General features: G+C 43.3%; 1 non-coding gene and 1 pseudogene across 2 annotated transcripts; both read left to right on the top strand.

Moving 5' to 3' along the window:
- The first annotated feature begins 1718 nt into the window (after window positions 1–1718).
- On the top strand, window positions 1719–24590 carry LOC110346333 (uncharacterized; annotated as a pseudogene). Its single transcript, XR_015450560.1, has 2 exons — window positions 1719–1995; window positions 18370–24590. The product of XR_015450560.1 is annotated as an uncharacterized LOC110346333 (transcript).
- Window positions 6412–6518, top strand: LOC147828555 (U6 spliceosomal RNA). The gene has a single exon (XR_015450636.1). It is a non-coding gene; the product is annotated as a U6 spliceosomal RNA (small nuclear RNA).
- Window positions 24591–25441: the final 851 nt, after the last annotated feature.

Raw genomic sequence — 25441 nt, forward strand, 5'->3', positions numbered from 1 at the left:
GTTAGAACTTGTGACTATTCCATCCGTTTTAATTTTGCACCCTTTCTTCAAATACAATTTTCTTCCGTCCATGGAGACTAGGGCTGTGACTCTAAGTGAAAGGAGCTCTTAAAAGGAAAAAGAGGGGCCGAGGATATAGCTCAGTGGTTCTGGCTCGTAGATGCAAGGGCTCGAGTTCGATCCCTGGTACCAAAAAAAGGAAAGGAAAAAGAAAAAGGAGAAGAAAAAGAAAGTGCTTAAACTTCCAAGGTAACATCAGTTATTGAGTCAAGGCTATTGACAGCTTTAAAAAGCTTTCTTGTTAAAAAATTTTAAACAAATCAATATTAAAAATTCATAACCCTCTGAACACCTATAATCCCAATTCCTGAATTATTTAAAGTTAATGGTTTTATATGTAATCTTCTTTGCCTTTTGTACTTGTGTGTATGAAACATGAGGCCATGCATTTTCATAAAAATATATATGCAGGGCCGAGGATTTAGCTCAGTGGTTCTGGCACCTGCCTCGCAAGCACAAGGTCCCAAGTTTGATCCCCGGTATCCACCCCCCCAAAAAAAGAAAATATATATGCATCATTTAGGATCCATTTAGTTATAAGGAATAGAAAACTCAGTTTAAATTGGCTTCCAAAAACAAACAAATTGATTGATTTATAAGACTTCAAACTCCAGAAGCAAGGCAGGTTTTGGTATTAGCTTAATTTAGGAGCTCAGAAAGCTTTATAAAGACCAATTTTTTGTTTCCAGTACCAGGGATCGAACTCAGGACCTTGCACTTGCAAGGCAGGCATAGCTCCACTGAGCTAAATCCCCACCCTATAAAGAAAGACCAATTTTTAAAATACTCTTGTGGTTTCTCTTATAGCAAGATGGCAGCTGACAGCATCTAGACCACCTTCTCCAGACCTAGAGGAGTATAAGGCGTCCTCTCATTGGACCATCTTGATCATGTGCCTTTTAATGCTGGGCATTTACTGGCTTAGGTCTGGGTTGGGAGGTTGTTTCTAAAAACCACTGTTGGAAGAGCAGGATCTTGCACAGAGATGGGATTCGATGTTCCCTAGCAGTGCAGAATGGGATGGATGTTGAGAGACTGGCTCTCATACCCATCTCATCCTCTCCTGCCAAAAGACTGGAAGGATATACATCACAGTACCAGCAGTGACCATCTTCAAGTGGCAGTATTATGGGGGAATTTTTCTTTTCTTTTTTAATGCTTATTTGTACTTTACATTTTTACCAACAAATACACTAGTTGAACACCTTCAGAGAGAAATGAAAGCTGTACATATGAGGAAATGCTGATGTGTAACTTGTATGTAATTAGCAGCTTGTGGAATTTTAGGCAGACGTGTTGGCAAACAGAAAGGATGAATTTTCAGAATGGTTCCAACTATGTTTTGCAGAAGCTCCTAACTGCCTTTCTCTTGCCTCGGTTATGAAATTGCAGTCGTTTCTACGTGTGTAATCTGAGATCTTTGATGGTCAGTTTGGCTTAAACCATTGATTCCAGTGGCTTGAATTTTTCCTCTGTATTTTCATGAGAGAGACATTTCAGCTTGCCGCCCAGATTCGCTACCTTGTGATCCACCGCCCAGAAGGGGCACCGAGTGGGCACCTCTCTGCAGAAGCAGCCTTGTTTGCAGAAGTGGAGGCCCTGGCCCCAACTTCTTCACTTCCTCTGTGAACAGAAGGCATCGAGCGTTCTTTCCGGAAGTGGCCACCACCGAGAGCCCCAGCTGTCCTGGCCATCTTGCAGCTCAGCACACTGTGAATCAGAGTGTGACCCTGGCAGTAGGCATCGGGGAAGCAACCCTCAAGTCAGAAGCTGCAGGCTCCAGGGAAAAAGCAAAGTGGGGGAGCCCCTTGGTTCACTACCATTTAGAGGCCAGGTCCTGGAAGTTCTTCCCACGGTTTGCAAAGAGACTCTTGCTGTTCTTCCACGAACTTTTTCTTGGAAAAGAGGACTCGTGCTGGTACAAAGGACAGTAAGGTAAGGACGTCTCATGTCCAGCTGAGCACCGGAATTCTCACTTTGATTTCTGCTCCTGAAATTGCCTCTCAGCTCTGGATTTTCAGAGCTTGGTTTTATCTGAGTGAGGCTTTCTGGAATGGTTCTACTGTGATGGGAAGCATGGAGCTGGCATTTCAGTGTCAGAGGAGTGCTTTAGTACGAAAAGTGTTGAAATAGTTCAGGTTGAGCAGCTAAGGCACTTTGGTCTCTGTAGGAAAATGCATGGTGGTGCTGGGGAGAAAGTAGCTGTTGGATGGTCATAAGGAGACATTCAGCATGACTCCTGCTAATGTCACCTGCCCCTCCGGGATGTAAAGCTTACAAATGAGGGCCTTGTCTTTGTTCACATTGCATCCACAGTGTCTGCTGTAGATACTCAGCACAAATGTGATGAATAAACAAGTGGAGGGCCAGCTAGCTGAGTAGATGGATCTTTTGTGTTTTTAAAGAGTCAGTGTCCTCTGAGATGTTTTCTATGACCCTCCTAGGAAGACTAGATTTGGTCCCTAGTACTCAGCACTTTAAAGAAAAGTATTGAATTCATGGTGTTGAGAGTAGCCTGTGAGCTACACAAAAGCAGTGATTTTGCCTCATTTTTCCATTTACCTCTAGGCATTTTGTGGAGTGCCTGGTACCTAGTAGATCCTTGTTGAATAATAATACTACTGTGTCAGGCTCATAGATCTTTCTCAGCTTGGGAACCAGATGTATCAAGTGGATCAGGCTCTTACACTAACCTCATCCTCTTCGTTTCTTCAGTGTTGGTAACACTGTAGCAGGCGGTGCCTCTTTGCTTTTCTTGGCTTTTAAGGGAACACCACCCTCTTTTTCAGCTGTTATTTCAGCATCCTCTGTCTGGACCCAACCTCCAACTTGTGCTGACTGACTTTCAGGACCAGATTGGTCACCTCCTGATTTTACATAAAGAGATACCTTAGTCTCAGTAGCAAGTCATCTGCAAGTCTTGGGGTAGGGTATATTAGCACATCGCTCTCGGGTTATGTGGATTCTTACGGCTTTCGTCACACAAGCAGACGCCCCTGATCTGGTCCATGGTCAGTCAATTCTTTCCGTGTCTTTTATTGCCTATGCTCCTCTGTCCACAGACCACACTCCCTCTGATGGGTACCCCTGCCTTCTGATTTGTAGTTTTGGTACATTTTCTCCAACTCAAAAAAAAAAAAAATGTGATTTTGGTCTGAGTTTTTGCCTTCTTTCCCATAAGCTGTTCCAGTGTTTTCTCCTGCTCTCTCTGCTCATATCAGTGAAGTAAAGTGTTTTGAGGTCAGATGTCCTATCTCGTTCATCTCTGCAGGCTGTGTTTAGTACTTACTGTCCCTTGACACATGGGAGGTGCACAATGCGTGTTTGTTGAATGAAGCAAGAGAAGGAGGGAGAGGGGAGTGTATAAAGGGAAAAATCAGGATTGAGCAGGAATTGAAATGTTCTCACTGGTTATAAATGATTTCCTCATTCAAAAGTTATTTAATGATAATATATTTGGTTTTTCAAAGTTAATATTATTGGTCATCAATACTTAGACTATAAATTCATTTGAAAAATACAAACTATAGTTAGAAATAATGTTTGCAAAAATAGCAACAAAAACAGCAATGTATCATCCATCTGGAAAGTCCATTATGTAAAAAAGATGAGTATAATGGTTGCATTTTAAGAAAGTCATGAAATAAGTATTGAAACATATTTGATCTATAAATTCCAAATTCTATGCTAATTCTAAAAGGCAAATATAAATGTTAATGAAAATAACTGAAACTTTAATAACTTGGTATAAGTGAATTTTGCTACAGAAAAATGCAAGTCCATCTGCATAATAATTGAATTTCCTGTGAAAGTGGTTTTATAATCCCAACCAAGTAACTATAAATATATAGGCTTACTATAACTCAGAGAGATCAATTGTATGATATTAAGCAAAAGTTCAAGTTAAAAGTCAAGTATGTGCTAAATAGTAGGTCTCAGAACATACAAAAGATTGAGTTATTCCATGGATTTTCAGTTCCACTGCTAAGATTTCTTTAAAATCATACAGTATTTAGATTTGAATAGCCAATTTTGCATGACAGGTACAATCAAGGATAATCTGTGTTATGGAAAGACACCTAAAGAAGACAGAGGACAAAGTATATAACCAAGCAATGCATGTGACATGTAGATTTCAAAACTAAGGGATTGCTTTGTCATCTCTGAAACTAATCACCATATATAAAACATTAATACTAACTGTAGTTAAATTCCATTTTAATTTAAGGAAACAGAATTAAACCTGGCAGAAAGTTTACAACAATCCCACATGCTAAATCAGGGAGAGAAAACTCGAAATCTTCATGGACTCTGCTGCTCTCAGTTTGCCAAAATTTCACCAACAAAGAACCTGGTTTATGGCTAAAGCCAGGTGTGGTTTGCTGGAACAGAAGCACCTGTCTTGTTGCTTTAGCATGGGACAGCTATCTTCATTGTGCAATGAAAGAAAACCACTAACTTTGGTGTGAGGATTGCCTGCCAGTGAAACTCAAAATGTACCATTCTAGCTGCGAGACATTGTGTTATAAGCTTTAATAACGTTAAGATTCCACACAGTCAGATTAACTTGCAGCTAGCTTACTACTTGCAGTAATGCAGATTAAAATAACATCAACATATTTCAAAGTGAATGTTGCAAGATGAACTCAATAGAGACAAACCTATAGACCAAAGGCAAAGCCTTCCCAGATTTTGGAAATAGAATAGGCAATGAATCATATGTTCAGCAACAGACACATTGCTGTTCACTCTGTGGTTTACAGACATAGTATTGAGCTTTGACATCTGGAGAAAGAGAGAGGAAGGGAGAAAGATCTTATGGTTATTGCCTTAAGCGCAACTTACAAGACTCAAGACTGCAAATTTCAGGATGTCAGATCCTTGGCCACTGTGTTTACCCTAGAACTTAAATGCATGCCACAGTTGCTTAGGTAGTTTAATTCACCCATCGATGGCATAATATCTGCTGCTTTTGTTCCTTGGCTTGTCCCATGCCAAATGCAGAGAATGCCATCCAAGTAGAATCCAATGACGTTTAGCCAGTGTGCTACAATTTGAGTTAAATAGCTACTATTTAAGCTACTATTTAGTTTAAGTTACTATTTAAATTAAATTTTTTTTCTTTTTGAGACTGGGTCTTGCTATGTAGTTCAGACAACTCTTGAATTCATTATATAACCCAGGCTGGGCTCAAATTTGTGGTGATCCTCCTGCTTTAGCCTCCAAAGTGCTGGGATCACAGGCGTGCACCACCACGCCCAGCTAAGTTACTATTAAGTTACTTAAGTGAGTTACTACTTAGATTTAAATTACCATTAAGGTTTATGATGTTGTTACCTATGTCACTATTATAGTTAATATTGGACAATATTTTTCTAAAATCCTAAAATGACTCCTGTGCCTTATTTTTATATATTAATATGTATTAAGAACAGAGAAATACGTCATTGTATTGTATTCTCTTTGTTCATACAGGTGTTGTTGTTACTGTCATAAGTTAACAACCATATACATTTTTCATCATCTAAATTCTAACATGAAAAAGAGTATTGGTACCATTGTTAGAGCTGCATTCTTTCTAACACTTCCCTCTTGAATATTTATATGCTAGGTTTGGGAATTGTTTCTCTCTGTCCCTGTCCATGAGCAGCCTTGTGTTTCAGAATCTTATTGCAGTCAGTAAGGATGTGTGTGCATTCTTAAAGTGTATTATAAAAAACAAGTATTTTAGAAAAGGAGACATTCTATTCCAGCAAGGTAATGACCCTCTAATGCGTCTTATCAGTACAGTACTTAGAAGAATGCTTGCAGATCAATTTGGGGGGGGGGGGGGTACCAGGGATCGAACTCAGGACCTTGCACTTGTGAGGCAGGCACAGCACCACTGAGCTAAATCCCTGGCCCTTGTTGATCAAATTTTACTCAGAAAAAAATGGGATGGAAGATGCAGAATTTCCTTTTATGTAAAAAAATATGGGTTGAGACTCAGAAAATGGTCTGGGAAGCACTCATGAGGAAAACATGTAATTTTTCTGTCTTCTGAAATCACTGGATTCCTCCACAGAGGTTTTGTGACTTCACGCAGCTCCCCGTGTCATCTCTGAGAGCTGTCTCAGGTGGTTGACAGCCGCAGCTAATACTTAGCAAGTGCTTATTCTCAGCAATACTGGCTCCCTCCCTTCCTGCCCCTCTGAAGGGATCACCTGAGGAGATCACCAAAACTTTGTGGACTGGAGTGATTTTTAAAGATAAAAGTGCTAGGGCTGGGGATTTAGCTCAGTGGTTCCAGCACCTGCCTTGGAAGCGCAAGGTCCCGAGTTTGATCCCTGGTACCAAAAAAAAAGAATAAAAGTGCTCACTTTGGCAGCACATATACTAAAATTGGAATGATACAGAGAAGATGAGCATGGCCCCTGCGCAAGGATGACACACAAATTCGTGAAGCGTTCCATATTTTTACATTTATAGCTAAATGGATGCATATCAAGGCCATACTCTTAAGTGAAATAAATAGGACACACATGTGTAAATACCGAATAGTTTCTCTAGTGTGAGAAACTGATAGTGTAAATAAGGATTAAAATGGTTAAAATGAATAATTGATAATTTGAAATAGGAAGAAAAGGTCCAAAGGGGTAGGAGAAGTGGGAGGGGAAGGGGAAAGGAAAGAAGGGAAAGGAAAAAATATGAGAAAAGAAAAAAATGGAAACAAAGTCTATGTAAATAGGGAAGGGTGCACAGGTAATGGGGAAAAAATAAGAACCAAGATACGTCCTGTACAGGTACAAGCACCCAATGATGAATGTAAATGTACTGTATGCCTAAAATGTACCAATAAAAGAATTTAAGCAGAAAAAAAGAGGAATAAAAGACGTCCACAGAGCAGAAGGAGAGACCCATTTAAAGAGAAAGGGGCATGCCTGTTGTGGGAGAAGAGAAGATCTGATCATCAGAGGAGGGCTTAAGTACATTCTAGACAGTGCAATACTTGTTACTTTTCTGAGACAAACCAAAGGTATATTTCTCAAGGTTTTTGCTGTCTTCTTTAGCAGCATTTGATGGATGTTTTATACATTTGTAATAGATAAAAATAAACCAGATTACAAATCCTTTTTAAAATCTTAAACCATGTACCAACTTTTCGGTCGAAATTGTGTAGGATAAGTTAAATTGCATTCTTTTAACCAATATGAGTGTATTTCTGTAAGCATAGGTAAATTGAAATAAAGTTGCGAAAAGAAAAAAAATAAGAGCATTCTAGATATATCCGCTTCTCTTCGTTGGCCTTTTGCTGGCAACTGCCAAGCACGCAGAGCATTCGGGAGACCGTTCTCAGCTTATGGCTCTTCCCGTTGGTGAGAAGCCAGACACTGGGCCTGACCTTGGCACAGACTCTGTCTGCTGATGGTACACACCCAGTGAGGAAAGACGCTCCTCCCTCTCCGAGTCCGGAGGTCTGACTTCCCTCAGAAGTTCCCCTGCGTGGGTTCTGGGGGCGTCCAGCGGGACCCGTGGGAAGCCATTCTCAGCCACTCTCAGCTGCTGTATTCCTGTGCTCGGGGCGCCGTAACAGAAGACAACAAAGTGGCTGGTTTAAACAAGAGGCCAGAAATGCAAGAGTATGGTGTGTGCAGGGTTGGCTTCCTCTGGTGTGCCTCTCCATGGGTGGCACAGGCCGCTCCCCCTCCCGCCTCTTCACGTGGCCGCTCCTCTGTGTGCGCACATCCCTGGTGTCTCTGTGTATAATCTCTTCACAGGGACCCCAGTCACATTAGCTCAGGGCCCCTTCGTACCCCTATTTTACCTTAATTACCTCTTTAAAGGACCTGTCTTTAAATACAGTAAGGTTCTCAGGTCCTGGGGGTTAGGACGTCAACACCCTAATTTGGGGAGATATAATTCAGTCTTTGACACCTGCTCACCCACTAGCGTTTTTGGTTTTTTTAATGTCTTACGAGTGCAGTTCACATTCCTAACTACGGCACTGTTGGCAAAGACTCTGAACAAACAACCTGACAAAATGTGGTCTCAGAAACTGCAAGTACTGGCTCTGAAGCCATTGACCAGCAGCTCCGTTCAGCTCAATGTTCCATGGCTGCTCCTTCACACAGCGGGTTGGGTGAGGCAACCAGCCGTCCCGGCCTGTGCAGCTGAGGGGATCACATGAGAGGACATGTGGGGGCCCCTCCACAGCCATCAGTGACATGGGGCACCTGCCCCAGGGTTTAAAGAGTGGACCCCAGATAGGGGCTACCTGGTCGGAATTATAGAATCACTGTCACTAGCTGATTAGCCTTTGCCGTTACCTCCTTCCTCTGCCCCTCAGTTTGCTTTTCTGAAAATGGAACTAATGATAGCCTTGACCCAATGGGCTTGTTGTGCAGATGAAAGAAATCAGCACACATCATCTCCCATTACATTTGTAGGTGCCGTCACCCCTCTTCTTACACTTCCTTCTGGTCCAGGCTCCCTGCTCCTCGGATCTCCTCTGAAGCGGGTGACTCTTCAGGAATGGTTGCCTGTGGACCGCAGGGGTGAGAGAAGCAGAAATCCTCCCAGTCCCTGCCCCAGAGCCCATGGGGACACCAAGGTCACATGGCCCTCCGTGAAAGCGATCTGTGTCACTCTGCCCAAACTCCCTGCCCAGAGGGCACGTGGTGAGGAGGGTGGACACGCGAAGCTCTCACCTCCTGAGATGTGACCGGAGTATGCGTCTTGTTGGGGAGCTGCCAGCACCATCTTTTCATACCGATGTGGAACCGAACAAAGAGCATACAGAGGGGAATAGACAAAGGCTGTTGATTCAGAGTACGCGTTTTGGCAGGGACTCAGAGGTGGGCAGAGAAAGCTTTAGGGTAGAAAAAAGGGCAGGCTTGGGGTGCATCCTGGTTGGAGGCTTCTGGCCCCGGGAAGCTGAAGGTGGCCCCTTGGAAATGGGGTGGCCTCCATAGTTGGTAGGGAGGCAGATTTGGCTTTTTTTCTGATTAGTTCTAGGCTGGAAGTTTGGACAAAACATCAGGAAAACTATCAGTTATTCATCAAAGCCTGGGCATTTGGAACTGTTAAGGTTCATATCTAGATGTCCTCTCAAAGCTTCATGGACTCTTGGGTGGGGCTTTGGGGAAGTAAATGGATCCTGAGGACGTGATTCTCACCAGTGGATTAGCGCACTGATGAGTTTATAGTGAAACATGATGTTGGACGCTGAAGTGTGGTGGAGGAGCTGGGTCCCTGGAAAGTGCCCCGGAACGCTCTATCCTTCCTTCTCCCTTGATTGATCTCTCTGGTTCCCACTGCCATGCCCTGAGCTCTTTCCCCTCTGCCATGCCCCTCTGCCTTGGAGTCAGACAACTATGGACTGAAACCTTTACACACTGTGGCCCAAAAGTAACCTCTCCTGGATAGCGTTGTGGGTGTTAGGTATTGTGTCTCAACAATGACAAAAATAACTAAGACGGGGGCCGACTGTTACAAGGTACTGCTTGGATTGCTGGATGGTTACAAGGATAACAATCTGACTTCCTGCAATTCTGACTTGGCAGACCTGGGCTGGTCACCAGGTAGCAGGGATTGGTTGCCTGGGCTCGTGTCTATAGGTTGCAGGTCAGAGTTCTGCTTTTATAAATGGCCCGGTCATATCTGTGTGTATATTCTACCTCTTCCCAAGAGAAGTTCTTGGCTCTCAGGGGTTTTCCCTGAGCAAGCCTCTTAGGAGGGGACCTCAGTGTATTTTACTTGCCTTTTACGGGACAGTTAGTGCTGATTTTGTCAGGATCCTTGTAGGTATTATATAGTTTTTTGCCTAAGTCTAGACTCCAATGTCTTATTTCAAAGCTAAAGCCAGAGTAATAGTTTGGGCTAGAAGGAAGCAGGTGTTTCCCATTGTAGTCTTTCAGAAGAGGAAGGCTCTGAGAGCTATCAGGACGTGGAGCTACCACCTAGAGATGGGGCTGATGACAGGGTTTGGTGGCTGCAAGCTCTTACTATACAACCTGTGAGAAGGAATACAAGTTTGCAGAGTGGGAGGTTTTCTTTGAACTATGAGCCTAAGAAAATGACTGATCTCTCTGAAGTCTCATAAATAATGGCAATCAACCCTGCCTTCATTGATTTTGGAGATTGCCAGCCTTCCTGGAGAGTTCACAAGTACAGAAGATATTCTGAGCCACTTGTTTGGGTGGGGACGTTTTCACTGTGCAAATCTCCCCTCCCTTGGGCAGCCTGCTGTGTAGACAGGCTCCTGCCAAATGCCACCTTGGTCAGGAGGGCATCTCAGCATGCTCTTCACCTCTGCCATGTGTGCTCCTAGTTTTAATCCTCAAGGCTCCTTGTTGCTTACAAAAGAAGTTTTACCCTTGGAACAGCATGAAGGCCTCCCAGACCTGCACCTTCGTGCCCCACACAAGCCCACTCCAAAATTCCATCTACTCCCTGTTCACCCCAAACACTGGGTTTGGTTCCACTATGGCCCCCATTGTTTTTATTTGCCTGGAAACTACATCACCCCTCTCCCCTCCCCACTTCACTGTTGCCCCAGTTTTTCCCTAGTTCTCATGATTAGAGGGACCAGTTCAAGCCTTACTTCTTCCGGGGTGCCTCCTCTGACTGCACCAGACCACCCGATTCCTTCTTTCTGCAAAACCCTCCCATAGCACACCCAGTTGTCTTACTCATTTAGTAAATAAGTAAAACAAAACATGATTTGGGGTGATTATTAAATAAATCATATTCTGTGTCATCTCCTGTACATCAGAGAATTTTACCACTTACACCCTCACAGTGTAGGGTTATGCATTGTGTGCTTCAGAGCCCAAGAAAGGTTGATCAAGAACAGTGAGGAGACAATGTGGCTTGCTGATGAATGTGTTCATTAGAAAACTAAAGGAGTGAGTCCCTGCCTGATCTCAACAACAACTAGTTCCCTGAAACCATCTCAGATCCAGAGGGAGAGGCTTTTGGCGGGCCAGCCTTTATGACACTTTGTACGTAGATCATAGAGGTAGCAGCACTAATTAAGCAGAAAAGAAGAGCAGGTTTTAGACTATTAGTCTGTGTTAGTTACTTTTCTCTCATTGCTGAGACAAAATACCTGACATCAAAAGTTAAAGGGGAAGGGGTTTATTATCACACAATTCATAGAAGTTCCAGTCCATAATTGGCTGGCTCCAAGGCAGGGTGGCAGAGTGGCAACAGTTTATGGTGGTGGAAGCAGCAAAAGCAACAAGGGGCCTTAACAACATCTTTCTGCTCCTTTTATCTTATTCAGACTACCGAGATTAGGGTGGTGTCAAACCAATCACTCATGTGTAGTGGTTTAGTAATCACACGCCCTTAATCCCAGCATCACACATTCCAGATTTATCTACCCTAGAAAAAGATTGCAGGAGGCTTTGGGGGGCATCTAGACCCAAACCATAACAGCCTAAAGGGAGCAAATGGACAATCACTGCTTGCTGTTGGTAGAGTTTTGTGTCCTGGAATACAGCCTGTGTGTGTGTGTGAGTGTGTGTGTGTGTGTGTCTGTGTGTGTGTGTGTGGTGGCGGGGAGCAATGCTACATAATTTTAGGGAAAAATCATTTGGTTAGCCTAGGTCTCCCGCCTACAGCCCAGCTATGGTATTCCAAGACCTAATTCCATTTTGGCCTCCGGTCACAACTGAGACCTCAATGATCCGGTGATGCTGTCTGTGATTCTCCAGGACAAGAAACATCCTGGGAGCCGAAAACATCCTGGGAGGAACAAACATCTACTCAGTTCCTCGTTGTTCTTGGACTGTTACCATCTTGTTTACCCAGGATGTACTGAACGCTCTGCGAGTCATTTGTTACATTTGTTTCTCCCGATGTACTGAGTACTGAATAAAAGGTGTGGTAAGCTGGAGGCTTTCATCTTTGCCGCCCAGAGCAGTACTGATCAGACCCAAAGCTCAGCTTCTTAGTCTCATTTTTCTACCTTTCCTGTAATTCGCCGTGTACTGCCGTGGCTCTCAGGAGACTAGGACTTAACTGCAGAGGTTCTAGTAATGTCCCCTTCCCCTGTTCCCTACGTGTGTGTGTGTGTGTGTGTGTGTGTGTGTGTGTTTGGGGGGATGGTGGCCGTGTATGTGCACAGAAGCCCCATTGAGCATGAGTGAGGAATTCAGCAGAGGTGGTACAGACGATGTAAGGGCTCAGGGCAAAATGAGCAGTGAAGAGAAGACTGAGTAATGCAGCATGTAACCATTCTTGGGGCCAAACCTGGCAATGTGAGCCCAGGCACAGAGCACAGTGTGTGTTGATGGGCAGCCCCAGCACCCAGGGAGGCCTTCAGCACTGTGGACTCTGCCTGCAGCAGCCCACCTAGATCTGGAACCCAGCAGCTGGGATTAGGTCTGGGAGGAAGCCAGAAAGGACCAGGTAGGTGGCTCTGTCCTAGAGAGCTGGGGCTCCACTCAGATCCGGAAAATGGCACAGGAGGTTCTGGGTGCAGGTAGGGCAGCCTGGTCCTCGGGAAAAAGGTGAAAGCCTGGGTGTTCTGGGCCCCAGTTCAGAGTTGGCACTTGAGGATGTGAGTGAGGATGCCTCCGTAGACACACAGAGAAAGGATGTGGAGCCTGCGGAGAGAGGCTGCACAGTGACTTCAATACTGAAACCTCAGTCTGTTAACCACAGATCTAGGAGGAGGGCCTGGTTTACATGAATTCCTCAGTCCAGGGGTAGAGTGGGTTTGTTCTAACTCACCAGGGTTTTTGTACAGTCTCCCACTGGGGCCCTTAGTTTCTATGGTGGTGCCCCAAGGGCAGTTATGGGGTGTGCTCTGGAAATGAGCAGTTAGGAGGAAGAATTTGACAAAAGCAGATATGCGTCTGCCTTGCAAGGGATTTAGCTCAGTGGTTTCCCTGCCTGCTTCGCAAGCACAAGGTCCCGAGTTCAATCCCCAGTACAAAAAAACCCAACAACATCTGACTTAGTTATTTCTCTCATTGCTGGGACAAAACACCAGACATCCACAATTTAAAGGAAGGGAGGTTTATTTGGGGTCATAGTTTGTAGAGGTTTCAGTCCATAATTGGGTGCCTTCAAGGCAGCGCGGCATGGCAGAGGGGCATGGCAGAGGAGAAACAGTCCATGGCATGGTTGCAGGAAGTAGAAAGGGATGAAGGGAGTAGGAAGTATATATAGTTACAGGCCACACCCACAGTGACCCACCTCTTCCTACCAGGCTTCACCTCCCAACATTACACCCAGCTATAAACCCATCAGTGGACTATAGTGGACCCCTGAAATTCACAGGGATTATATTCCTAGAACACCCGCAAGTTGAGAAAACACATGAATTTCAGATATGGTCAGAAAAATGCCTAAAAATGTCTATTTTTATAGTTTAAACCCTAACTATGCCATGTCTCCCACAGTTATGTAATATAATTTAATAAAATACTATATTAATAAGGCCTTAGAAGGTGCAGGGTGTTTTGGCAGCATCTTGGGGATGTCAGGACTTTAAGAAGGACAAAACCAACAACACTCAAGATTTACACGTGGCACATCAACCTGTTACCATGTGGGAATGCTGGTGCATCTGCCAGAGATAGGTTACACTGCAGCAGCCAATCAGCAGCAAGGAGAACTGAGTAACATTCTTGGATTGGCTACTTGCAAATCTCCTGCCCCCACAAAAAAAACAGTTTCGATGAAGTTGCATTGGTTCCCATGAACAATTATTAATTAGGTTCTAAGGAAAAATCTGCAAACGACTGAAGCTGCAAACTCTGAACCACGACTTTATGGGGGTATACTGTAATCCAGTATCACACACCCATGATTCAGTGTTACATCCATGATTCAGTCACCTCTTGTATCAGTCAGTGCTTACTAGGGAAACAGATATTATACAAAATATATAAATATTTATATAATATTTATATAAATAAGTTATATTTATATATATTTATATAATATTTTATATAAATATGTAAGAATTTACAAGATTGGCTTACAGTGGCCGCCCACAGAGTTGGTGTGGGGAACTGAAGGATCCAGTCAAAGGCCGGGAACTGTGTGTAGTGTCCCGTGCGAGTCAGTATCAAGAGGCTGAAGGGTCGGTGCTGGAAGCTAAAGACTCTGCACTGGAAGCTAGGAGATGACGTCAAAGGTGAAAGCAAACACTGGAGCTCCTCCAAAGAAAACAGAAGCCATCTTTCATTCCTAGTTTTCCTTTTTATACATTCTGGGGAGAATCCTCCTGGTGTCTTCCACACCAGAACTATCCTGGGCCAATTTAGCTTGGTGTTTCTTACTCAAGTTGATACAATCAACCAATTATCACACCTCCTAAAAGCCCCACCTGTGAGTGATGAGGCTTTGGGGAACTTTTTCGATATACGTTGTAACAACATCTTTCTGTTTAATCTTCAGAGTTCTTATGTAAGATTTTGATTGAAAAATCTACCATTATAAGAAAGATTGACCGGTGACTTTGACAATGACCATTCCAATTTCTATTCCTCTCTGTAGAACTAGGGAGTAGAGAAAATAAACGCTTGGAGTTCAAAAGCATGACAATGGCACCAAAAATCCATCAGAACAGGGCAATTTTTCCACAAAGGATGATGATACAGGAAATAAGAACTATGTCTTCAGTGAGGGATTTCATAAAGAGCTCTGGCATTTAGATAATCAGGAAGTTGGAATAGTGGCATTTTTGTGACATGTCTTTTAGGAAATCCTTATCCTGTACTGTGCCTCTTCAAGGCCCATTTTATAGACTCTGAAGTCTGGGGGACAGAGGAAAGGAGTAGAACCCCATTTAAGTTAGCTCACTTAATAGGGGTGTATGTTATATTTTTAGAATCCAAGGACAGAAAATTCAGGGCCCCTTGGTGGAGTCAGAAATTCAGGAGCAAAAGTCATTTGTTCTCTTTGTCTTGCAAGAGCTTTTGTGACTCAGGGGCTTCATCATGTCCTCCCTTCGCTCTGCTTTCCTCCTACTTCCCTCTGTCTCCTACTTGCCTACATTGCAAACTATCAGACAGGCCAATGACATGGCATCGCTCTCAGACCCCATTCTTTGTGTGCCTTGATTCAGAATTTCAAGAGACAGACTCAATTGACTCAGTGCAGTCCACAGAATGATCTTCCATGGGGCAAGTGTCAGCAACCTTTGATGAGGCAGAGTCATAGGAAAGAGTGAGACATCAAGGGCCTTGGAAGGAGCAGAGGTGGGCAGGCAATAGCTGGTATCTCCACTGTAGACCTCATAGACCTTTCATGGCAACAGCAGTGACGCTGTAATTTGGGGGTTCTCAGGGCTGTCACGGTGAGCCACTCACTGTTGTGCACACTTGAGAAGGTTCTATGAGACTGTTATGTGTGCCTTAGCATTGTTGTGGCCACATTCCCTCAGCAAACCTGAGATCCCAGCACTTTCCAGCATGTGCAGTCTACTGGCTTTTAACAACAGAGACAATGTTGGGCCCAACAGAGCCCAGTTGGCTGGCCAGATGACACTGGCAAAGGAGATCTAGAGAACACATTCATCTGGCATTGTGTGTAGCATAAGCTTTCTCATAGTGGTTGAGGGGGTGGGTTCTGGAGTGGGGCTCCCATGTTCCAATTCTGGCTCCACTACACAATAACCATATGGCCCTAAGCAAGCAGCTCAGTGTGTACACCAGTTCCACCAGTACAACAAAAACCTGAGGTAATCAACCTTTAAAGAGAAAAGGTTTATTTTGACCTGTAGTGTTAGAGGGCACGGTCCCATTGCTTTTGGGACTGTGGCAAAGGAGCACATCATGGATAGAGTGCATGGCAGAGCAAAACACTTACCTCCTGTCCAGGAAGCAAAAGAGACCGAGGAGAAGATGAAGTTCCCACAGTCTCTTTCACAGCCATGCCCCCCAATGACCTAAAGATCTCCCGCCAGGCCCCACCTTTTAAAAGGTTCCGTCTTCTCTCAATAGCACCATCCTTGGGACCAAGTTTTTAGTACATAGGTGTTTGGGGGACATTCAAGATCCAAAATAGCTCTTAAATGTTCTAAGTCCTAGTTTTCTCATTTGTGAAAAGTGCAGAATTAAACTACTTGGTGAGAAATAAGGTATACCTGGGGTAGTGAGGAATATGCCCTGAGAGCAGGTTTTGATCCTAAGAAAGTACACAGTGTCACCCATGATTTTTACCATTACTGTTAATTTCCTTTCATGTCTTATAGACCTAAATGAATTCAAGGCTCTGAGTTACAAATTTCCCACTTGCCTCACAGTTCTTGCCATAAGTTTTTCCCCAGACCTTTGAATGTACTGTTAACAAGTGTTAATGTTATTCAGTTGACTTATAATGTTGTGCTTTGTGCTTCTAATTGAAGATGTTCTCACAGTCAAAGGCGGAAAAAGATGAGTAAGCATTAGAACCTTGACCTGTATTTGAGCAATCTGCTGAATGCTTAGAACTCACCTTTCACGCCTTCCTTGTGTGTGATTTGCACATGCCTTCCTCCTCTGAGTAAGGAAACACTAGATGTTGCCTCCAGTTTCTTTGAACCCTGACAGTATTATCTAAAATTGTCATCTTCTTAGCCTCTTTAATAAATGATGCTGGAAAAATTGGACTTCAACTTGCCAAAGATTAAAACTAGACCTATATCTCTCACCATGCAATAAACTAAAATCAAAATGGATTAAAGATCTAAAGATTAAAATAGAAACTCTGAACCAGTTGGAACAGAGATTAGGTAGAACCCTTGAAGACATCGGTGTAGGAAAAGATTTTATGAACAAAACCTCACTTGCCCGTGAACTAGCACAAATAATCAACAAGTGGGATCCCTTCTTATTAAAAGGCTTCTGCACAGCAAGAGAAACCACCAGCACTGTGAAGAGACAACCCACAATGTGGGAAAAAATCTTCACCTGCTCTTCCTCAGACAAAGGTCTACTATCTCGAATCTATAAAGAACTTAAAAAGATCAGACCTCCGAGATTTAAAGACCCAATCCAAAAATGGGCATCTGAAATGAACAGACATTTCTCAGACAAAGAAGTAGAAATAGCAAATAAATACATGAAAAAATGTTCAACATCACTGGTCATTCGAGAGATGCAAATGAAAACAATGCTGAGATTCCCCTTCACTCCAGAAAGAATGGCTGCTATCATGAAATCAACCAATAACAAATGCTGGCGGGCCTGTGGGGAAAGAGGAACCCTGCTCCACTGCTGGTGGGAGTGCAGCCTGGTGCAACCACTGTGGAAATCAGTATGGAGATACCTCAAAGAACTAGGTCTGGAAGTCCCATTTGACCCCGCTATTCCACTGCTGGGGATCTTCCCCAAAGAATTAAAAGAATCATACCACAGTGATATATGTGCACCCATGTTCATAGCAGCACAATTTGTAATAGCTAAAACTTGGAAACAGCCCAAATGCCCATCAACTGGAGACTGGATAAAGAAAATGTGTTTTTTTTCATGAAATGGAGTACTACTCAGCCATAAAAAATGAGAAATTAGAGACATTTATAGCTAAGTGGATGCACAGTGAGGCTATACTCTTAAGTGAAATAAATAGGACACACATGTATAAATACTGAATAGTTTCTCTGGTGTGAGAAACTGAAAGTGTAAATAAGGACTAAATGTATACTAGGTAATGTGAAATAGGAGAAGGGGCAAAGGGGAAGGAAGTGGGAGGGCTAGGGGAAAGGATAGAAGGGAATGGGATTAATATGAGAAAATGGAAAAATAGGAACAAAATCTTTGTAAATAGGGAGGACTGGAGGGGTTGAAGGGAGGGCTGGGCAAGGGTGAAAAATAAGAACCAAGAGAGACTATGTAAAGGTGCAAATTTCCACTGATGAATGTCATTATATTGTATACCTAAAATGCACCAATGATTAGAATGAATAATCGATAATGTAAAATAGGAAGAAAAGGTCCAAAGGGGTAGGGGTAGTGGGAGGGGCAGGGGAAGGGAAAGAAGGGAAAGGAAAAAATGATGAGAAATGGAAAAAATGGAAACAAAGTCTTTGTAAATAGGGAAGGGTGGAGGGCGTGAAGGGAGGGCTAGGAATGGGGAAAACATAAGAACCAAGATGCATTATGTAAAGGTACAATTCCCAATGAGAAATGTAATTGTGTTGTATACCTACAATGTACCAATAAAAGAATTTAATACAAAAAAATTAAAAATAAAATAAAATAAAATAAAATTGTCATCTTCTATCCCAAAAAACATGCCATCTATTTCTGGAGTCTGTACACAGATCAGAGAACTGGAAAACTTCACAAGAGACTTCGTTCACCTCATTCTTGTGCTTTTCTCCTCCAGGAGCCAAGCTATGCCTGAAGACCATGAACCTCTCTTCTGAGCCCTGCAACATTTCAGACTGGCTGAGGCCGGAAGCGACAGTGAAGGCCTCTGTATCTGTGGTCACTTTCTCCTTTGGCACATCCATCACTATCATCATCACCACAGTGTCACAGAATTTGAAGCTGTGGAGACAGGTCCGACACATCCTCCTTTGCCATCACCTGCTGTGCATCTCCTCCTATGGTTGTTTTCCAAGGCATGTGGGCCCTGCTGCCCAACAGCCCCCTGCTGATATGCTGGGTGGTCTCTGGGGCACAGCTCAGTGTGGGGGAAGGAATTCTCTTCACTCTGGCCTTGATGGCTCTCAACACTTACCTGGTGATTTGCTGGCCACTGAAATCTCTGTCCTTTGTAGATTCAGTTAAGTATAGGATTCTGGCTGGGGTTTGGGCAGCCATTGTATTTGAGAAAGTTTGCTTATTCCTTGTAGAGGGCATTAGCCTCCCCCCCGGTTGCTGTCTTTAAATCTGCACCCCTTTGCCCTGTGATCTTGAGTGGCATCCCTGCCAGGCCCAGGGGCATGCTTGTCCTTCTCCTTCCTTGTCTGTTACCCTTGTAAGTTACTTTCTGATATATCAAGAAGGGAAACGAGCCAGCCACTTCAATAAGTCAAACACCAAAGCAAGGAGAACAGTCCTTATTCACCTCGTGCAGATAAGTTTAGTGCCAACCCTGATATTCATAGGTTTGGGAAAGACGGGGGCAGTTTCTTTGCTCTAAATTTGGTCCTTTTTGGTATCTTTGCATTTGCCCAGTGTTTTAACCCTCTGGTCTGTGGGATCCAGAATAGAGAGCTGCAGGGCAGACTGCACCATTGGATGTGCTGTTGGGGAGGTCAGTTTAAGCAGAAGCTCAGCCATGTCAATGAGCGGCTGCAGTCCTAATGGACACATCAGCTAAGGCTGAGGACCTGCCTTCCACTCAGCCCAAACCGGTGCCTTCATTTGGTTCTGAAAGTGCTATGAGATGTCCGTGGTTAATGTGAAGAAAGGTCTGACTGCTCCTCTAATTCTAATTAGGGGTAGTCTGGGCTGCAGACAGTAACAAAAACATCAGCCAAAGAACAGTGACTTCAAAAAGTCAGAGGTTGATTTTTCTTGTGTAAAAGAAGCTTGGAGGTGTACAGCCCAGTCTACGTGGCAACTCTGCAGTCAGCGGGCTCATTCTCTTCTACTCTGCCGTGGGTAGTGTTCTACCTCAGACACAAAACGGCTCACAGTGCCCTATCATCACATTTGTACTTTAATCCATAGGAAGGAAGAAGGGCAAAGGGTCTGCACCCATCTTTGAAAGACACTTTATGGGAGTTACACACATTTTCTTTTTTCACAACTAATTGGCTAGAATTTAGTCACACGACTAAGTTTAGCTTTAAGGAAGGATGGAATGAGTTTTAGTTGGGTAGCACTGTCCTCAGCTAAAAATTAGAGTTCTTAATACTAAGAAAAATCCAGGTGTAGTGGCACATGCCTATAATCCCAGCACTGGGAGGCTGAGCCAGGAGGATCACCATGAGTTCAAGGCCAGCCTGAACTATGTAGCGAAACCCTGTCTCAAAAAAGAAACAAAACAAAAACAAAAACTCCCAAATAACAACAATAACTACAACAAAAATTACTGAGAGAGAAAGAAAGAATGGATATTGGAAAGCACAATTATTTCAAGGACTATTTTCCTCCCAATCAAATAAAGTATAAAGAAAAAATAGTTTACAATCACCACAAACAAATGCTCTGAATATCTAGACTATACTCAGAGTTCACTATTCAGGATCCCAGAAAGCTTGTTATGCTAACAGCTCCCAAAGACAATGGCACCAGCATGAGAAGATCAAATTGATTCAAACATGGTAACAAACTCATAATTTAAATTTGAGGCATCAGTGAGACATACATTTTTCACAGAAGTGCATGTGTGTATTTCTTCTGATGAAACACCTATTTCGGAATCACTCAAGATTTGCTAGAACTGGGAAGGAATCATTACTGTAGACTAAGTTTGCCTTTTTTTCTAGTCCCAACTCTGAGATGACAAAGGCCCACTTTGACTTTTCCAATGGCCAAGTGTCCTTCCAGGACAGGCTCTAGGTCTTCATGAGGGGGGAGGTAGGCAGATGAGGGCAGGAAGCTGAGTAAACTGAAGGCCAGGACCTGGGTGAGCTGAAGATGAGCCTCGGGAAATTAAAGTACAAAGGATACAGGACAAATCCTCAAATAAACTAGGATTAAGTCTCAAAAAACTGGAATGCAAAGGACAAAGAAATAATCAAGTCTGCTTTTCAGGCATCAGAAGCCTAGCAGCAGCAACAGCAGCTGCACACCTGAGTTTTCACATATCCCTCTGCTCCTTTCTCATGCCAGAGACTGCAGCCTCTAGATTTAAACACCCCCCATGACTCCTCCCTTTAGAGCCCCCTTTCTTTCTAGTGAGTTACACCTTGTTCTTCCCCACTGCTGTCCCATTGGCCTCATTCTTCCATCACCCTCAAGACAAGGGTCCATATGGAGGGAGCTATCAGAGACCTGTACAGTAGGCTCTGATCTCCTGCCCCGTGCTACGGTGCAAGGATGAGAAAAAAACCTAAAAGACAGAACTAAAGAGACAGAGAAACTGGGGAGCCAGGACAGCCAACGCTGCTCATCCAGCAAAGGCACTGGTCAGCCCAAGCCACTGATTTTTATTGGTAATCAAGTGGGGTAAAGGTGAACTATGTGCTAAAGGGGAACTATGTGTGAAGATGTGCAGTAGTGCAGTTACTATGGATACTAATGCAAGCAAGGCTTGTAAAGGACAAGACAAAGCATTCTAGACTTAGAGAGAGAATAGACAAAATATAGGGTTTTAATTAGAACTTCGTCCTTCTAGTTAAGGTTTTAATTGTGGGAATGGAATTTGGGTATGGCATATAGGCTTTAGCTGGACTCACTTCTCAAAACAAGCCAACTGTGGGGTTGACTCTTCACAGCCTGCACTGCTTGAAGCCTGCTTTGGGCATAGTCAATATTTTGGTCCCCTGCAGAGAGCTGGTTACATTAATAGCTGTGTCCCTGGCACCCAACACAGTACCTGGTAGATTGAGGAACTCAGATGATGAAACAGATCCATCCCTCAGTAAATCGGACCTTTCCTCAAACTCCCACCCCACAAAAGCCAAGGGCCTTGTTTTTGTTGAAACACTGGCTCATGAAATTGATTCGTTCCACAATTCTGGGGAAGATGGCTGTGGTCATGTTCATCACATGATGCAGAGTTCGCAAATGGAAACAAAATTTTGTCAAACATTTGCTTGTAAACGGAATTGTTAACAAAGCCATGAGCCAGGGCATTACTGTATTCAATGATATGAGAACAAAGAATATCTTTGTCCACAGAAAGTGAACAAAAAAGTAAAAGTATTCACCAAGTTTAGCTCAATTATAAGTCCTAGGTCAAATACAAATTGTTTAATTTATCCTTAAACTTGTTTGTTTGTTTTTTGTTTCTCACTATCTAGTTCAGGCTGGCCTGAACTCCCTATGTATCCTAGGCTGGGCTTGAACTCCTGGCAATCCTCCTGTCTCAGCCTCCCAAGTACTGGGATTGTGGGCTTGGGCCACCACACCTGACTCCTTAAACTTTTAGAACCTCATTTTGCAATATCAGAAGGTAACTTCTGCTTATAACATTGATAATTAAGTAGTAGTTTTATGTTTTCAAATGCAAATTAATATTTTTAATTCTTTTTGATTTGAGACTCTATGATATAAAATTCAAAAGGTTCAGAATTATATTTAGTGAAAACTGAGCCTTCTCCAGACCAGTTTTTTGTTTCTTTGTTTTGTTTCTGTTTTTGAGACAAAGTCTCACTTTGTAGTTAGGCTGGCCCTGAACTCACTATGCTCTCCAGGCTCAAATTCATGGCAATCCTCCTGCCTCAGCCTCCTGAGTGCTAGGATTATAGGTGTGCACCACCACACCTGGCTCCCCACCAGTTTTGTGTGCATGTGTGTGTGTGTGTGTGTGTGTGTGTGTGTGTGTGTGTGTGTTCTCAACAGATGTTCTACAAAGAAGAAATTATTGAGAATTTCTCATTTGTAAGATAATTTGCTTTCGGTTTCTGAATTTGGACTGCATAATTGTTCATGGTTTTCAAAATGAGTTTATGTTGTCACTGGACAGGGTCTAAGGAGACCCCCAAAGCAAGGATGGGGAACTTGAGTCCCCCCATTCACAAGGCACATTGGTTGACTCCATCACAGAAAAAGAATTTTCAGGACAGGTGGGTAAGAGGTAGAAAGGGACTCACTGGGTAGAACTGTAAGAGAACACACTTGAAGAAGTGGAGTGTGGGCCCTCCAGAGGGAGAGAGGCCTGCGTGGCCTCCAGTGGGTGTATTTATGGAGATCATGGGTCTCCCTAGATGGGTTATCTAAGTGAGTTTGGCCCATTTTCCAGACTGTCTTAAAATGCAATCCCTCTGCATGTGTTTGAAGCTGAGACCTGCTGTCCTCTTGAAGTGTGATTCCTGAGGACGGGGTTGGCAGGAGGGAAGGCTACTCACAGGGGCCAGGCACAGCCCGAGTGCTCAGTTTCCAGCCTCATTGTCTCTAAGGTCCTTAGGGATTTTTCTCTGAAACTGGGAGTGGGGGGTGTTGCATAACTTTTGTTTCCCAAAGTTGCAGTTTTTCTTTACAAGTACAATTTTAATATTATAATTTTCCTTGTCCCCTTTCTAACTCTTTTCTTCTATCTCACCTCAGGGTCGTGAATGACAGCTAATGACGTGAGCAATGCTGAATTTCATTGTGTGAAAATCCTCTGCACTCACAGGGAAGGTTTAACGTGGGCCAGATGCAGAAGGGCAGGGAGAGAGGAAGTTGTGGTTGAAAGCTACTTGCATTAGTTGAGTGTTCTTATAAAAGTGTTCTTTTCCCATACAGAAATGGTGCAACGGGACTGAGTTTAAGGAGTCAGAAAGTGTGGGTATTTGGGCCAAATGTTCAGAGAAAATGGGACTTTGAAAACAGCCCTACAAAAATAAATCATGGAACAAAACAATGTGAATCATCTCAGAATTCCCAAGGTCTTATAAACTTTTCATTCGCCATAACTACCACCATGTCATTACTGCACAAAATTACTCCTGGCTTCTATGTAGACAAGCCACACATACTCAGTGATTAAAGAATACCCTTGGAAAAGTCTGGAAAAGCAAAAATAGAAAAGTAGTTCATAACTGTCACCAAAAGAAGGACATCCTAGACCTAAACCGTAACAACACACTAATGAATTTTAAGCCTTTTCTTCCTTGAAGGAGGCCAAAGGCTGTGGCTGGAAGTGCCTATCCCATGGCCAAGCAAAGACATGCACACAGGGAGAGAAAACCGCATCTTGCAGCGGTAGGAGTGGGAGGAGGAGGCCTGAGCACTTCCTGTGGACCAAGAGATTATGGGAAAGAGCTGGCCGTGGAGTGGTTGGAAAAGATGTGTCCAAAAAGCCTCCTGCCAAGGAGAGGGCTCCTCGGCCAAAAATGTCAGGAGGTCACCCTGGCAGCAGGGTATGAAGATGGAGGGAGTAGCACCTGGGCAGAGAAAAGGATGCTCAAGGGCCCAGAGGGGTCGTATGACAAGCTCGCCAACTGCTAAGGAAGCAGTCATCACCGGAACCAGCCCTGCCCGGAAGATGCACACATCCACCTTGGATAAGGATGGCCTTTCCTGCACCTTCCATCTCCCAACACTGGGGAGGAAGTGCCAGGCAATGTGTGGTAGAGGGAGCTGATTAGAAACCTTAATTTCTCTGCAGTTTTAATTCCCTCCTGTCATGCAACATGCTATATCCACACTCCACATAACATATCCGTAAGATTTGGGGATTAAGACAAAGACATCTTTTCAGGAGTAGGGGCGTTTTTCTGCCTATCACATTTATTAAAATGAGACTATTCTTACTGAAAAGGATCAAAGGACTCTTCTAAGAGTGACTGGACAAAATGTGAGTTAAAAACCACAGTGGAATATTACTTCACATCCACTTGGATGGTTACCATCAAAAAGAAACAAACGACTCAGAAAAATAAGTGTTGGCAAGGTTATCGAGAAATTGGAATATTTGTGCCTGTTGGTAGGTTTATACATGGTACAACAACTAAGGAAAATAGTGTGGAAGTTTGGCAGAAAATAAAAAATGGAACTGCCATATGACCTTGCAGTCTTATTTCTAGATATATATATCCAAAAAATTGACAGCAGGGTTTTTTTTGGGGGGGGGGGGATTGACAGATTCTCTCCATATAGCTCAAGCTGGCCTTGAGCTTGGGATCCTCCTGCTTCAGCCTCTTGAATGCTGGGACTACAGGTGTAGGCCACCACGTCCAACTTGAAAGCAGAGTATTGAACAGATACTTGCACACCTGGATAGAAGGTGGAAGCAACTTAAATGTCCATCACAGATAAATGGATAAACAGAAGGTGGTATAAACATACAATGGAAAATTATGCAGCCTTAAAAAGGAAAGAAATTCTCTCACAAGCTACAACCTGGATAAACCTTAAGGACATTACCCTAAGTGAAAAAAAACAGCCACTAAAAAAGACAAATATCATATTATTCCCCTTATACGTGGTATCTAAAGTAGTCACATTCATAAAAAAAGAAAGCGGAATGGTGACTGCCAGGGGGTTTGGGAGAGGAGGCGAAATGGAATTGTTTAATGGGTAGAGAATTCAGTTTTTAAGATGACAAAGTTCTGGAGATCTCTTTCACAGCAATATGAATACACTGAATATGAATTCACTTACAACTGGCTAAGATGGCAGATGTTATGTTACTTTTTTAAAACCACAGCTGGAAAAGAAAGAGTGTCTAGACAAAAATGTGGGATCTCATCCATGGGGAGGTAAAGATTGAATCCAGACAGGATATGAATGGGCCAGAGATAAAATGAAGCTGTTTTCTGTTTCCTAGTGCATTTGTCTCTTTCAGTATAAAGGTCACCAATTAAACATAGACAAGACCACTCTTCATTATTAAGAGTTTAACTGTTATAGTA

This window comes from Heterocephalus glaber, unplaced genomic scaffold, assembly GCF_053883595.1.
Source record: "Heterocephalus glaber isolate CG9 unplaced genomic scaffold, H.glaber_assembly_v1.0 deba00001004, whole genome shotgun sequence".
NCBI lineage: Eukaryota > Metazoa > Chordata > Mammalia > Rodentia > Bathyergidae > Heterocephalus > Heterocephalus glaber.